Source organism: Myotis lucifugus, unplaced genomic scaffold (assembly GCF_000147115.1).
Source record: "Myotis lucifugus unplaced genomic scaffold, Myoluc2.0 scaffold_1305, whole genome shotgun sequence".
Taxonomy (NCBI): Eukaryota; Metazoa; Chordata; class Mammalia; order Chiroptera; family Vespertilionidae; genus Myotis; species Myotis lucifugus.
The window spans coordinates 14,005-28,403 of record NW_005872353.1 but is presented as its reverse complement, the minus strand read 5'-3'; the positions used below and the strand labels follow the sequence as shown (position 1 = coordinate 28,403).

At 60.0% G+C, this 14,399-nt stretch overlaps 1 protein-coding gene across 4 annotated transcripts in view; it reads right to left on the bottom strand.

Moving 5' to 3' along the window:
- The window catches only part of NDRG1 (N-myc downstream regulated 1), a 37,842-nt gene extending 27,385 nt beyond the window's left edge, over positions 1-10,457 (bottom strand). For 2 of the 4 annotated variants that reach the window (XM_023748355.1, XM_023748356.1), the window contains exon 1: positions 10,310-10,447. The gene's annotated coding sequence lies outside the window, so the exon portion shown is untranslated. Of the gene's footprint in view, positions 1-10,309 lie in introns of all 4 variants that reach the window. The other 2 variants (XM_023748354.1, XM_006107622.3) reach the window with 2 other exon arrangements.
- Between the last annotated feature and the right edge of the window lie 3,942 nt (positions 10,458-14,399).

Sequence of the window (14,399 nt, the reverse complement as noted above, 5' to 3'; positions counted from 1 at the left end):
AATCATCCAACGGGGCACAGCACAGTCCCCGAGCAGAGTCCTCTGGCCCCTACAGCTGAGGCTGACACCCTGGTTACACCGGGAAGCGCCCCAGGACCCCGAGCCTGCAGGGACACAAAGCACAGCAGAGGCAGCCTCTGCACTCTTTGTCCCTGGGGGTGGGGGCGCTGCAGGCCTGGGACGGCCTGCCTTTAATGAGTGCAAATGCCCGGCAGGGAGGGCGGAGCCTGGCCCTCCATCTAGGTCACTGCCCGAATGCCCAAGGCTGCCCACTCCGGGGCAATGGGCAGGGAGACAGCTGGCTGCCCCATCCTGCCAACCTGGGCCGGTTGAAGGCCAACACCTGCCCTATCTCTGTTGCCTTGAACTCTGCAAACGTGTATTTCTGAGGCTGTTTGTCTAAAGCAAATCTTATAAGGAAGTTCAATATAAAAAAACAGATTTACATACACCCTTCCCCCCAAAAAAGAGGGGGGAGGGAAACAGACATGCTTTGGATGAAGCCAGGGAAAAAAGCTTGACCCCCCCCCCAGCAGCCCCGGGTTCCCCCTCCCTCCCACCTGCCCCTACCCCATGAGGCAAGACCTGGCCTCAAAGACCCCTGGGGTTCAGGAAGCTCAGTTCCAAACGGTGACTCATCCGGACGTGGCTTCCTGGGCCAGGCCCTCATGTGCCCAGCACGGAGTGAAGCACCCGTAACAGCCTTGTGGACGGGGCCCTACCATGTGACAAGGGGGGGCATGGCCACGAACCAGCAGACCCGGTCCTGGCCCGCGGAGCCCCCATCTCATGGGGCAGGTAGGCCCCAGGGTCCCCCAGCACCGCCCACTCATCGGGCCAGTCCTGACGGGCCTGCCCCACGAGGCCGCGCTGTCCTGCAGGCTGGGGCGGAGGTGGCCTCCGTGACCGCCGTATCTCCAGGGCACAGTTCCCCACCCCGACCTGCCCACCCGGGGCCTGGGTGGGTCATCGTTGGTGGTGGAGGCTGGCGCTACACAGCAGGTCAGCAGCCCCCTGGCCTCGCCCCCAGATGCCAATAGCACACACCCACCTTCCCTTCCCCCGGTGAGAACTGAAAACATCTGTGCACTTTGCCAAATGCCCTCTGGGGGCAAAACCGCCCTGGTTAGGAACCACTGGCCTAGGGCGGTTCCTGTATGAATGCAGAGTATCTGGTAGATCTGACTCTTATTCTATCTCCTGTGCCCACACACCCACTCACACACTCACACACTCACTCTCACACACTCACACTCACACACACTCTCACTCACACTCTCACACACACTCACTCTCACACTCTCACACTCACATTCTCACACACACTCACATTCTCACACACACACTCACTCTCACACTGACACACTCATTCTCACACACACTCTCACACACTCACATTCTCACACACACACACACTCACACACTCTCACACTCACACTCTCACACTCACACTCTCACACTCACACACACACTCACATTCTCACACATACACACTCACATTCTCACACACACACACACTCTCACACTCACACTCACACACACACTCACATTCTCACACTCACACTCACACACACACTCACACTCTCACACACTCATTCTCACACTCACACGCACTCACACTCTCACTCACACTCTCACATACTCACACACTGGCCAGCTGTAGGTTTCTGAGGACGAGGCTGAAGTCCCAGGGGTTGGAGGCACATCCTGAGATGGGTCAGCACAGATGGGTGGCCGGGACAAGAGGCCGCTATGCTGTGTCACACTCCTACTGCTTCATCTCACTCTCCCTCCAGAAGTTTCGCTGTGGGTTCAAATGCACAACCCCAAGACCAGGAGGCCCACAGGAAGGAGCAGGTCCCGCGTGGACACTGCCTTGTAGGCAACGCTGACCTTCGCTGGGAGGGAGGGGCGGTGGGGGGTTACCTGGTTGGGGCTGCTCTACTGATGCCCCCCCACCCACACCAGGGGTCACCCCCCACCGCTCAAGGCCCTGCTTGGCTCAGCAGGTTCTCCCCTGGGCTTGAGGCCGAGCGCTGGATGCCAGTGCCCGCCCCCCTCTGCCGCCTCCTGGAAAGTCCCAGCCCAGAATGTCGGGCTGAAAAGGGCCAAGGTCATCATTCAACAGACCGAGTGCAGGGCAAGGCCACCTGCGGCGCCGTGGGTAGGAGCCCAGATGTCCCTCCTGGGCCTCCCGCTCCATCGGGCAGGAGGGTGGATGGTGCGGTCCCTCCAGGAAGCGCAGGCGGGAGGCCCTCCAGACAGGGAGTTAGTCGGACCGGGCTCCTTCCGCTAAAACCCACTCGGTGCCAAGACCGGGGCCCACGTCACCCGCCAGCTGCCAGACGGGTTCCTATCACCACGTCTTCCTTTCGCTCTGCCCTCCCAGAAGGAATTCAGAGAAAACCAACGTCAGATAAGCGGCAGGTGGCCAGGAGCTAGGGGAAGACTGGAGGGTCAGACCTGGCCGTCATCATGTATCAGATCTGTGATTCCCAACAAGTTATCTAACCTCTTAGCCTCGGTTTGCTCACCTGTAAAATGGGCATAAATAATCCTGCTCCCGGTGAGTACCAGTGGGGCTTAAACTCTGGCACATAGAACCTGCTAAATAGCTGCTTAATCAACCAGTGCAGTTTCCCTTCCTGGTTGCCTCAGAGACCAGGGACATCTATGAGGACACAGCCTGTGTTTTATACGCCGTTAGCCTCACAGCGATCCAGCAAGGATCGGGGGGCGGGGGTGGGGGTGGGGAGACACAGAAGACGCCTGGCAAACACCACATGAGTTTTCAACGATCAGACCCAACGTGCCACCTCGGGGGTCTCCTCTCCATTAGCGACGCTGGTCCCTGAGTAAGGAAGGCCCAGGGGCTAGGCAGATCCCTTTCCAGTCCAACAGGCCCAGGGGACAGTCAGCAAGGAGCTGGGCCTCCTGGCTTCCAGGGGAAGCCAAGCCTGGGATTTGCCGGGAGAAGGCAAGACCGTGACCCCGAGGACCGGAGGGCAGCGGGCAGAGGCACCTCAGGCACGCTGAGGCCGCCTGAGAGCTGAAGAACTGTGAAGAGAGGGACACAGCCCGCCATTCTCAAAAGCTGCGGCGGAGCCGCAGGAACCCTGGCTTATGAGTCGGGCGTGGGAATGCCGCCACCCTCTCGCCACATGACTTTGACCACGGCATTCATCCCCCATCTGTAAAACAGGCAGCCTGTGCTCCATGCGCATCACATGGTCCATGAGAAACTTGGGCGGATGGGAACCGAGGCGGGACAGGGCTGTGCAGAGGCCACGGACACAGGCGTCTCACCAGGGCGTGGCCCAGCTCAGCGCTGCCTGGGTCTGCCTGGGAGTCCCTGTCCTGCTTCTGACGCAGGCCCCTCGCTGTCTGAGACGGGAGCCTCCCTCCAGCTCGGGCATCCACCTAGGGCACTTCGGGGCACACACCCTCTTCAGCAAGCCCTCCTGGGCCTCTGGAACTTCCACGATGGGGGCAGAGGTGGTGTCTGGCCGAGAAACATCCCCGACACGCGCAGGGGTCTCCGGGATGCGGCCACCCCAGCAGGACTGGCCCAGGAGCAACCCACACGGACGCCCATGATCCCAGCAACAGGGGCGACTTCTGTGGGGCTTGCTGGGCTCCGAACTCTGCCCTCCCTTTGAGCAACCCTAGCAAATAGGCACCATTTCATGGATGGGGAAACTGAGGCACAGAGACGGTAGGAAATGTGCCCCGGGTCACTGAGCGTCACGCTGGCGCAGGTGAAAACAACCCTCACAGCTCAGATGACCATGACCTCCGCTCGCAGTAAATGTGCACACACACTGTGCGCCCACCTTAGCCGAGGTAGGATGCTCTAAGGAAGGGAGCTGGGGGGAGCCTTGGGGGGGGGGAGCTCACCAGCATCTCCCCCCACCCTCCAAAGTCCCCAGGGTGCTGCCACGAGGAGGCCAGGCTTCGGGCAAAGTCCACCGCTTATATTTTCCTCTTCTCCCTTCGAAGGACTCAGAGGGCTCCTGGAACTGCCAACTCCACACTTTGAAAGAGCGGCCACGGCTTCATTCTGCAAGGAGGCCCGGGAGGGTGGGTGTCATCATCCCAGCTCACAGGGGCAGGACCTGAGGCTCAAGAGCAAAGGCCCACGTGACTCCCTAAAGGCCTGACTGCTCCCCACGGGGAAAGATGGAAAACTGCCCCAAGGATGTGGGTGCAGGTGTGTGTGTGTGTGAGGGGGAGGTTGGGGGGAGAGGGGGGGATCACGGCCTCCTGGAGTCCTTTAATGAGGCAGAGAGAGATTGCTGACAACTGGCATCGACTGTGACTGGCAGCACCAGCCCGGCTGCTGTCCGCTCCGCAGCACGCGGCTTCCAGCCACAGTTCTTTCCAGCTCACTGGGCGCTGCTAGGAGGAGCGGGAGAGGGGCTCAGCATCTTCCCGGAAGGTTCCAGAGAACAGGCCGGGGTCCCATGGGCCTCATGGAAAGCAGCCTTGGGGTACGCCCTGGACACCCCACCTTGCTGTGGATATGTTCTCCGGTCCTTTCTTTGCCAAAGAGGTTTTGGCGACAAGCTGCAGGGCCGTTCACGGGTTTCTGGATGCTTTCTGCACATTTGAAACTCGGGGCCTTCACGCTCAAGATCTTTTTCTTTCTTTTTTAAATAATATGTTTTTTATTGATTTCAGAGAAGAAGGGAGAGAGAGATAGAAACATCAATGATGAGAGAGAATCATGGATCGGCTGCCTCCCACAAACCCCACACTGGAGGTCAAGCCCGCAACCCGGGCATGCGCTCTGACCAGGAATGGAACGGGGACCTCCTGGTTCATAGGGCGACGCACAACCACTGAGCCCTGCCAGCCGGGCCCTCAATGTTTTTTCTTATGTAATCAACCTCGTCAACAATTAGGACCTTCGAGAACGCCCTCCAGTTTCGGGGAAGGAAGGTGGAGAATGATAGTTGAGAAGACAACCAGACCAGGAATTCCCGGGGCGCCCGGTGCTTTGCACGGAGCCTGCAACTCGGCAGCATTCAAGGAATGCTCTGGTGTGGCAAGAACGGAGCAGGAACGCTGCACAGCAGGCCGCCCCGCCGGCACGCGTCCCCCGGGTGCAAGGCTGGAGCTGGCACGGCATTCCTCTGCGCTCCCCGGAGCCCAGGCCTGCAGAGAGGCGGGGAGAGGGTCTGGGCCCAGGTAGCAAGAAGCAGAGGGTCAGTGGTCATCACTGCCCACCCCCTTCTCTGTAGCGCCACCCCGAAACCTGCAGGCAGCTGCTCGGTGGAGTTTTGGCAGCTGGAACAATTTTTTCTAAAATATCTTTTTATCAATTTTAGAGAGAGAGAGAAAGGGAGAGGGAGAGAGAGATAGAAACATCTATGCAAGAAGAACATCGATCGGCTGCCTCCTGCACACCCCCTATTGGAGACTGAGTGGGCAACCCAGGCATGTGCCCCGACCGGGAATTGAACCCGTGACCTCTTGGTGCATGGGCCAGAGCTCAACCCACTGAGCCACACTGGCCAGGAGGCAGCAGGAGCGATTTGTTTGGCAGACTGTCTGAGGCAGGGGTGGGGAACGTCCAACCAGCCAGCCACATAAGGCCCACGAAACCATGTGGTCTGGCCCTGCCAAGGCACTAGGGGTGAGTTAATGCGATGTTTGACCAAATATCGCAGGCTGCTTTTTAAGGGGATCATTTTGTATGGCCTGCGAATGAAGTTATAAACATCCCAATGGCCCTCCCCGCCCCTGGTCTGAGGGGACGCGTGTAATAACCAGAAGCCGAGGCCACGGGTCAGGCTACAGGGTTTTTCTGCAAATCTGGGGGACAAGGCTGAGCTCGCTGGACGGCCCGGGAGGTAGTGTGTTGAACGCACACAAACGGGGCCAGTGTTCGCGGAGGAAGTGGAACCAGATTCTTCCTACAAACCCTGTGACCCGAGATGGGATGCTCGCCACGGCGACAGTGCCCTCCCCGCCACGGCCCTTCCACCCTCCATCCGGGGGGCATTCGGACCTTTCCTAACACTGTGGCCTGAGGCCTCTCCTTCTCGAATGGAGGTTTCCTTCTGACCCACCCGGAGTGCCTGCTCAGCGCCAGGCCCTCGGGCCCCAGGGGGTGAGGAGAGAAACACAGTCCAGAATGGTCCAAGGAGGGCAACATGGGGACCCGGAGGGCGCCCAACCCCGCCTGCAGGACAGACAGCGTCTGGAGAGAGCAGGGAGCCGGGCGATGGCGTGGACGGGGGCAGGGTGAGGGTCCCGGGCTGGAGCCTTACAAAGACCTCATCCTCAAGAATGCCTCTTGTACCCACACTCAGAGGGGCTGCCTAGAACCTTCTCAAAGCCAATGGGGTGGAGCCGGGCTCAGGATGGGGCAACAGGATGAAAGCCCGGTCCCCACCACCTCTGTAAGCGGAGCTGCCCCTGGGTGTACATGTGAGACTTGTTTAGAGGTCTCCACCGCCTTAAGGAGGCGGGAGTATAAAGTGGATGAACTCTCGCAGGGGCATTCCAGACGGCTACGGAGTCTCCTTTGCTCCCACCTCAGTTGGAGGAACGCCCCCTGAAGCTGTAAGTCTCCAGAAGGGTCCCCAGAGGTGGGCGGGGTGGGCAGGAATTGTCAGGAAGGAAAGTCAAAGACCGGATCCCACACAGACCTGCCGGTGGCCCCGAATTCTGTAATCTGTTCCATTCCGTGTTGCCAACACAGGCACCCAGGGGTCCAGGTCTCTCCTCGCAGGACACCCACCCGGAGCATCATTGGGCTCCACTGGCACCCAAGCCCCCCCCTCCTCTGTGCACACCCCCTTCAGCAAGCCTGCGCCGGCCCAGTGGGAGGCCGGGCAGCGTTCGAGAACTCATCCTCGGGTCTGCAACAGAGCCTGACACACAGCAGTCCCTGTCGTCAGCTGCAGAGAGAAGGGACAAATAGGAGGGGCAGGCTCGGGACCAGACTGAGACCAGGAGGCAGGAAGGGCAGCTTGCAATGAACCAGGACCCCAGGTCCCTAGCCCTGACGGCCGGCCGAGGAGATGCCTTGAGAAGGTCATGTGTGCGAATTACTGGCAGAAACCTACGTGGTGTTCCCACAGACTGAGCCCTATTCTCAACTCTTGAACATGAATTAACTTAGTTAATACTACACGTCCTCATGAGGCCAAGGGTATGATTCTCATTTTCCAGGGGAAGAAACTGAGGCACTGAGCCCCTAATTGCCTGTCTACGCCTCTCACCCCGGCAGCTCTCCAATCACCCCAACGTGTCAGGGAAAAGAACACCGGTTTTCAAGTCTGACTCTCTGGGTTCAAAGCCTGGCTCTCCCACTCTGAGCCCCGTGGCTACAGGCGAGTCCCTTCAAAGCCCTGGCCTCAGTTTGCTCATCCATTCAGTGGAGCCAACGCGGCTGAGGCAGAACCAGAGCTGTTTCGAGGATGTTAGGGGTGAGGGGATGTGGCAGCTGACCTGGAGAGAGATGTCCTGCCCCTCCCCTGACCCCTCCCACTGGAATCTTAGATGCTGAGTCATCGCCCTGGCTTCCTTTGGGAGGCTCAGGGAACTTGAGTCATGCCTTGGATGGGGTTCCCTGGAGCTGGGTCCCATCAGAGAAGCACAATGGAACCCTTCCTTCCCATCCACACCAAGGCAGTTCAGGCCGGGAGGTTCCAGGCACCCCAGGGGCCCCAGCTCAGATCAGATCTTCAGTCCAACCTGGAGGGGGCAGCCTGAACCCAGCAGCCACCCCTGGGCGGTAGCGAGGGAGGAGGGAGGAGGGAGGAGGGAGGAGGGAGGAGGGAGGAGGGAGGCATGCAGCGCTCTTTCTCGCCAGACTGCTTCTGTTCGTGACTCAAGAACACCTGCTGTACACTAAACACACGTAAACACACGAAACCCGCCCGCATACTGTCCAGGACGTTTCCTCACCAGAAACTCCTCGAGATCGATTGACTTCTACCCTCTGATAGCATCTCCAATCCCTCCAATCCCCACAGGAGCGGGGTCTGGAGAGGCGGGTTCCAGTGCTACCTGGGCCTTGGCGAGTTGCTCCCTGTCCCTGGGCCTCAGTCCCCAACTGTAAAACGGGAAGAGGGGGGACCAGCCAGGTGTGCGAATGTGTAGCTCCATCCATTCCAAGTGATCCAAGCAACGGCCGGCAGACCTGGCCTTGCCGGCTGCCCCAGGAGAAGCCAAACCCTGTGCTGTCCTGTCTGCGGAGACCACCTGGGCATCCAGTGCCCGAGCTCCTCCCCCGTGCCAGGCCCTGGGCCAGGCGCCAGGTGACGGGGCGCGGCCGGCACAGCCTTCCTCCTCACCCTCCTGCAGCTCATCCTGGAGGTCACAGGTCAGGGGCACCCCGGCTCTCGCTCCTGATACCAGATCCCTGTTCCTCTGGAGGTGTCTCACAATTCCTGACTCTGCCTACCCCGTCCCCAGCCTGTGCCACCCCAGCCCTGGGCACCCAGGCCTGTGGTCTGTGCCTCCCCCACTTCTCCCCTGGCTGGTGAGCCCCTTGCTGGCAGGCTCTGGGCTTGCTCTCTCTGTGCCTTGCTTATTTCTATTCGCCTTCGGGAAACTCAGTAAAGACGCCAACAGGAGCAGGCGGAGCTGGACGGTGTGCCCTGAAACCGGGTTTTCATAGCACGAAGGTTTGCATTTAGACGTTTGTTCCTTCGAGGTGGCTGAGAAGCCTGGTACGGCGGGTGGGTGGTACGAGGGGACTGAAGCCCTCCCCTTGGCCACCGGCCGGGTTCTCTTAGAACAGCGGTTCTCAACCTGTGGGTCGCGACCCCTTTGGCCCTTTCACAGGGGTCGCCTAAGACCATCCTGCATATCAGATATTTACATGACGATTCCTAACAGTAGCAACATTACAGTTATGAAGTAGCAACAAAAATAATTTTATGGTTGGGTCACAACATGAGGAACTGTATTTAAAGGGCCAGGAGGTTGAGAACCACTGTCTTAGAACATTCCATCTTTCCCAGGAACCTAATGGCACCCAACAACCTCAAGTGCCCAGGACATCTGTGAAGAGCTGGTCTTGGCCATGATAACCTCTGCCCCACACCGGCTGCCAGGCACCTCCCCCTCCCCCGCCACAGATGGGGGCTGCCGCTGCCCGCAGGGGTGTCTGACAACAGAGGCAGAGGCGACAGACAGCAGAATTGGGCGGGCGGGGGGAGCTTGTATGTTGGGGGTGAGGGTAGAGGGATGGGGTGGGGGGTGGGTTAAGAGAACCAGCCACTAAACCCAGCTTCAGCTACTCATTTGACAGAGGCGGGGACGGTGCCTCTCCCCTGACCCCACCACGCTGCGCACGCCCTGCCCAGGGCTGAATCAGAGACCGCGGAGGCGCTCCCGGGATGGCCGAGCCATTCCAGCTGTTCTCTCCCCTGGAGAGCAGGCCGGGCAGGCCAGGCAGGGACAAGGAGGAAAGCGGGGGAGGGTGGGTGGAGGCGAAAATGACGCCATTCATAACCCAGCGGGCGCAGGGCCACCAGGGGCCCGCAGGACCCCTCCGGGCCAGGTCACCTATCACCGCAGCCAGAGCGCCAACCCCGGCCACCTCTGGGGGCGCACCCTGCCCAGCAGCGCACGCACACACTGGCTCCTGCGCATGTTGTGGGAGCTGTGACACACCTTGTTCTCTTTCTCTCTCTCTCTCTCTCTCTCTCTCTCTCTCTCTCTCTCTCTCCCTCTCACACACACACACACACACACACACACACACACACACACACACCACCCTGGCGTCCAGGCTAAATCGGCCCCCGTTTTGCAGAGACATATCCTTTCCGGCTCAGTCAGTTTGGGAACCAGACACAGCCACACCCCTTCTCCAGCCTCATCTCCAGCGTCTACCCACCTCCTTTCTACACACGCGCGCGCAATCCCTCCTTCCCCAGACACCCCTCTCCAGCGACACAGCCTCGACCCCCACAGCCCCCTCCACACACACGCGTTCACACCCCCCAGGCTCTCCTCCTGCTCCCACTTCAGCGCGGCCAGCGGTGGTTCTGGGAGAACCTTGGGAAGGGGGATCCAGGTGTTCCCCGCCGGCTCTCCCCGACCCCCAGGACCCCGCATCCGCAGCTACAGGAAAGAAGCGCGGGGACTCGTCTTTTTTCCTCCTCTTCCCTAGTCGAAGCCTCCCGCTCCTGAGGTGCGCGCACCCCACAGCCCTCCACACACCCGCGCCCGGGGTCGCCGCGCACTCGCAGCTCCTGGGACCACAAAGCTCGGTCCAGGGGCTGCAGCAGCGCCCACAGGCGACAGACCCCCTCTGCCCGGCGAGAGGAGGGCATGGGCTTACCCAAGGGAGAGGGAGAGGCAACAGGCGCTGGAGCGAGGCTGGCGGTGCCAGGCGAGAACGGAGAGGAACAGCGAGGATGGGCGTGCGCGCACTCCGGAGACCAAGCGGAGAGCCAGGCGAGGTTTGTTTATGTCCCGGAGGAGGGAGATTTTATAGGCGCCGGGGCCCCGCCCCGCGCCTCGCCCCGCCCCGCCCCGCCCGGGCCCCTCGCGGCGGGGACACACCCCTCGCCCGCGCTCGGCTCCCGGCCGCTCCTCCCGCTCGCGCCCGCGCCCACCTCGGCTCCGCTCCGGCAGCTCGGCCAGCGCCCGCCGGATCCGCCGCCTGTTGCGCAAGCCCGAGCAGGGGCGCGGCGGGGCGGGGCGGGACCTCTGGCTCTGCCGTCCCCTCCCTCTCCCGCAAGGCCGGGACCTCTCCGATTGCAGCGGGCGTACGTGCACGGGGATGCGTTTGTGTGCTTGTGCGTGTGCGCGCTCATGTATGTGCATGTGGACTTCCGTGTGTCCCTGTGTGACAGAGTGGCCCCCATCTCGGCCTCAGAGTTCCTTCTTCTGAGTCCCGTCGCGCTACCCGCTGACATCCCTTTGGGGCGACTCCCGGACTTCTTCCAGGTCTCAGCTCCCAAGCCCCACGTGGCGGCTTTCCTGCCCTGCTGCCTCCTGTGCTCCCCGCCCCCACCAGCGCCCTGCCATTCTCACTCCAGGCCCCTCCTTGTTGCATCAGCTCTCCGCTGAAATCCTCCATCCCATGTCATCTCACCCCTCCTGCCCGCCCCATCCTACTGCCTGGCCAGCCCCTTCCTCTCCGCCTCCCCTTCTAAACCCACCTGCCCCTCTGCCCCCAAGGCCTTCTCCCCTTCCCCCCAGCCTGGCTGGGAAGTCTCAAGGCTCCTCTCCTGGTTCCTGGAACTTCTCCAGCACCTTTCCAGCCTTAGCCCGCCTCTGCGGGGTTGTTGTTTAACAGCTGCCTCTGTGTGCTCAACCTGCACCACATACTGGAATCCCCAGCGGATCTTCTTTAACAAGGTAGGAAGGGGAGCGCCTCAGGGAGTGCAGAGCAGGCATTGGGGGTGTTTTAAAAGCTCCCCAGGTCATTCTAATGTGCAGCCCTGGGGAGAGACACGGCGCTGGAGGAACATCATTGAAGAGGAAAGGGATGTCACCAACAGTCCTTGTCCCCAGCCCCCTGCTCGCCTGGCATGTGCAGGCTCCTGTGCCCTCACCACCCACCCTCCTCTGGCATTTGGGAACCTCCTCCCTCTGCTCAGAGCTGGGGACTTGGCTCTCCCCTGGGCGCCCCATTACCTCCCTGGGCCCTGACATCTACTTTCCCTGTCATTCATTCCACAAATATTTTTTTAATATACGTTTCTTGATCTCAGAGAGGAAGGGAGAGGGAGAGAGAGGTAGAAACATCAATGATGAGAATCACTGATCGGCTGCCTCCTGCACGCCCCCCTACTGGGGATCAAGCCCACAACCTGAGCATGTGCCCTTGACCAGAATCGAACCTGGGGCCTTCCAGTCCGCAGTCCAATGCTCTATCCACTGAGCCAAACCAGCTAGGGCTCCACAAATATTTATGGAGCCTCTGCTGAGCCAGGCTCTGTGCTCAGCCACTGGGAAAAACACCTAAAAGGCAAAGTCCTGTCCTTCCTGGGCACAGCCGAGAGCCTGGTTCTCAATGCCCCACTCACAGAAAGGGCCGCCACGCCGCTTCACTCGGGAACTGGATGGGCACCCACGCTGGCCAGGCGCCATGCAGGACCTGGGGGCAGGGCGGTGACGGGAAGCGTGCCTCCTCCACAGCCACCTGCTGTCTACAGACCCTCCCATGCCTAGCCATCTCTCTAGCAGCGTGCTCGTACCCCCTCACATTCATCCATCGCACTGACCTCCACTGCTTGGGCTTCCAGCAACCATGTCTTGAGCACCTGTGGGTTGCTACCTGCCCAAGGTACAGAGCGTGGAGTTCAAACGCCTACTCCTTCAGGAACGCGTGCAAACCCCGTGTGGGGGCTGGCGCAGGGCGCTCTGCCTGGCGAGGTCATTTCCTGCCCTTTTGAGGAAGTCTCTGGGGCAGAGCACGCACAGAACTGCAGCCAGGGGCCCCCAAGTTGCCCAATGGGAGTCTGTGTTTGTGCTGAGGAGCCCCAGATTTCCAAAAGACAATGAGCAGAGAACTTAGGGGTAAGGGGGGGAGGGGTGGTTCCAGGAGCACGGGGAGGAGAAAAGAATTAAAACAGTGAAGGAGGATTTTCTAAAACCAGGGTAGCCCCAGCCGGTTTGGCTCAGTGGATAGAGCGGTGGCCTGTGGACCAAAGGGTCCCCGGTTCGATTCCAGTCAAGGGCATGTACCTTGGTTGCAGGCTTGATCCCCGGCCCTGGTTGGGGCGCATGCAGGAGGCAAACAATCGATGTGTCTCTCTATGTCTCTCCCCCTCCCTTCCACTCTCTCTAAAAATCAATGGGAAAATATCCTTGGGTGAGAATTAAAAAATAATAATAATATAAAATAAAACCCAGGTGAAAAGGGGACCCTTGCAGAGTCCAAATCAGCTTGGAAAAGTGCTATGGACGGTGCCCTCGGACCCCACACGCCCTCCCCTAGGCCCCGCCCAGCCAGCTTCTTCCCGTTGGGATGGATTGTGGCTTCTCCCACCTAGTGCTGCATGCCCCCATCTTTGTGTGGAGATGCTCCAGGAAAGACTGGCTTCGGGGCAACCCTGGGTGCACACCCAGGTGTAGGATGCTCACTCAATGGAGTGGCCCCCCCACCCTGGGAACTGAGAGGCGCCCATACCTCAGGTCCCCAGCCCAGGCCGGTGGAGGCATCGAAAGCTCTTGGAGCCCGATGCAGGCGCAGTTGCACTGAGCTGTTTAATTACTTCATTCTCACTGGTCAGCAATGGAATTAGATCGCTTAGTACATGTGCATGTGCTGCAAATCCACCACAGGTGAGACTGAGTTTTCTGGACCAATGTCCCCCAGAAATTTTTATTTAGCAACACCTCTGCTTCTGTCTTAGGATGTTTGACCTGAAAGGACCAGAGGGGTCAGCGATTCCCAACCCTCTTCCTCGGAATGTGTGAGTACGCCGGGCGGAGGGAGACACGAGGGGCAGCTGGAGTTCAGGGGGAAGAACATCTATTTCAGCACCTGGGGGCTGTGGTCCCCTCGGCGGCTACCCCACCTCTCTGTGCATCCACCTCCTCCACGTGCCCACGGAGGACGTGGGTGAGTGGAACCATCAAACTTTGTTTGTTTGTTTTTAATGTATTTTTACTTGATTTCAGAGAGGAAGGGAGAAGGAGAGAGAGAGAGAGAGAAACATCAATGATGAGAGAGAGTCATTGATCAGCTGGCCCCTGCACACCTCACACGGGATGGAGCCCGCAACCCGGGCCTGTGCCCTGACCGGGAATCGAACCGTGATCTCCTGGTTCATAGGTCAATGCTCAGCCACTGAGCCATGCGCCGGGCTGGTTAATACGTATTGAACAAATCTTTGTAGCACATCCACAGAGGGACCTACTTACTGGCCTGCTCCCGCAGCCCTTGCCTGGCCCCCAGCAGGCTGCCCCATTTTCTCAGCGGCCCTCTCCAATTCTCCCCATCCATGCTTGGCTGTCACCTTGAACCACCGCGCTCACAGGTCCTGCCCGACTACACCTGCCATTGCTCCTGTCGCCCGCCAAGTTGCCCACGCCCTCCCGTGTGGCCATGGAGATGGCCTCGCACGTGTCCAGACTCCTCTCCGCCCAGTCACCGGGTTACTCACCGCTTTCCCTTGAATACACCCTCACGCCTTCACTGCTGAATCTCTGGCCAGGCTTTGTTCTCCTTCTAGAAAGCCCTCCACACCTCCTTCACCTACAGAGATCTCACTCCTCAGGGCAGCCCCAGGCTCGCAGGCCACCCACCCCAGCTCCTCGCTGCCCGCCCCTCCTCCTAAGGGGAGGCATATCTGCGGGACTTGCATTGACCATGAATGGGGAGTGGGGGTGATCTGTGTCACGTCCGGATGGGAACGTGAACAGCCAGCCTGTCATTCACCCCACACTCCTCGAGCCTGCCACAGCCACTAGCC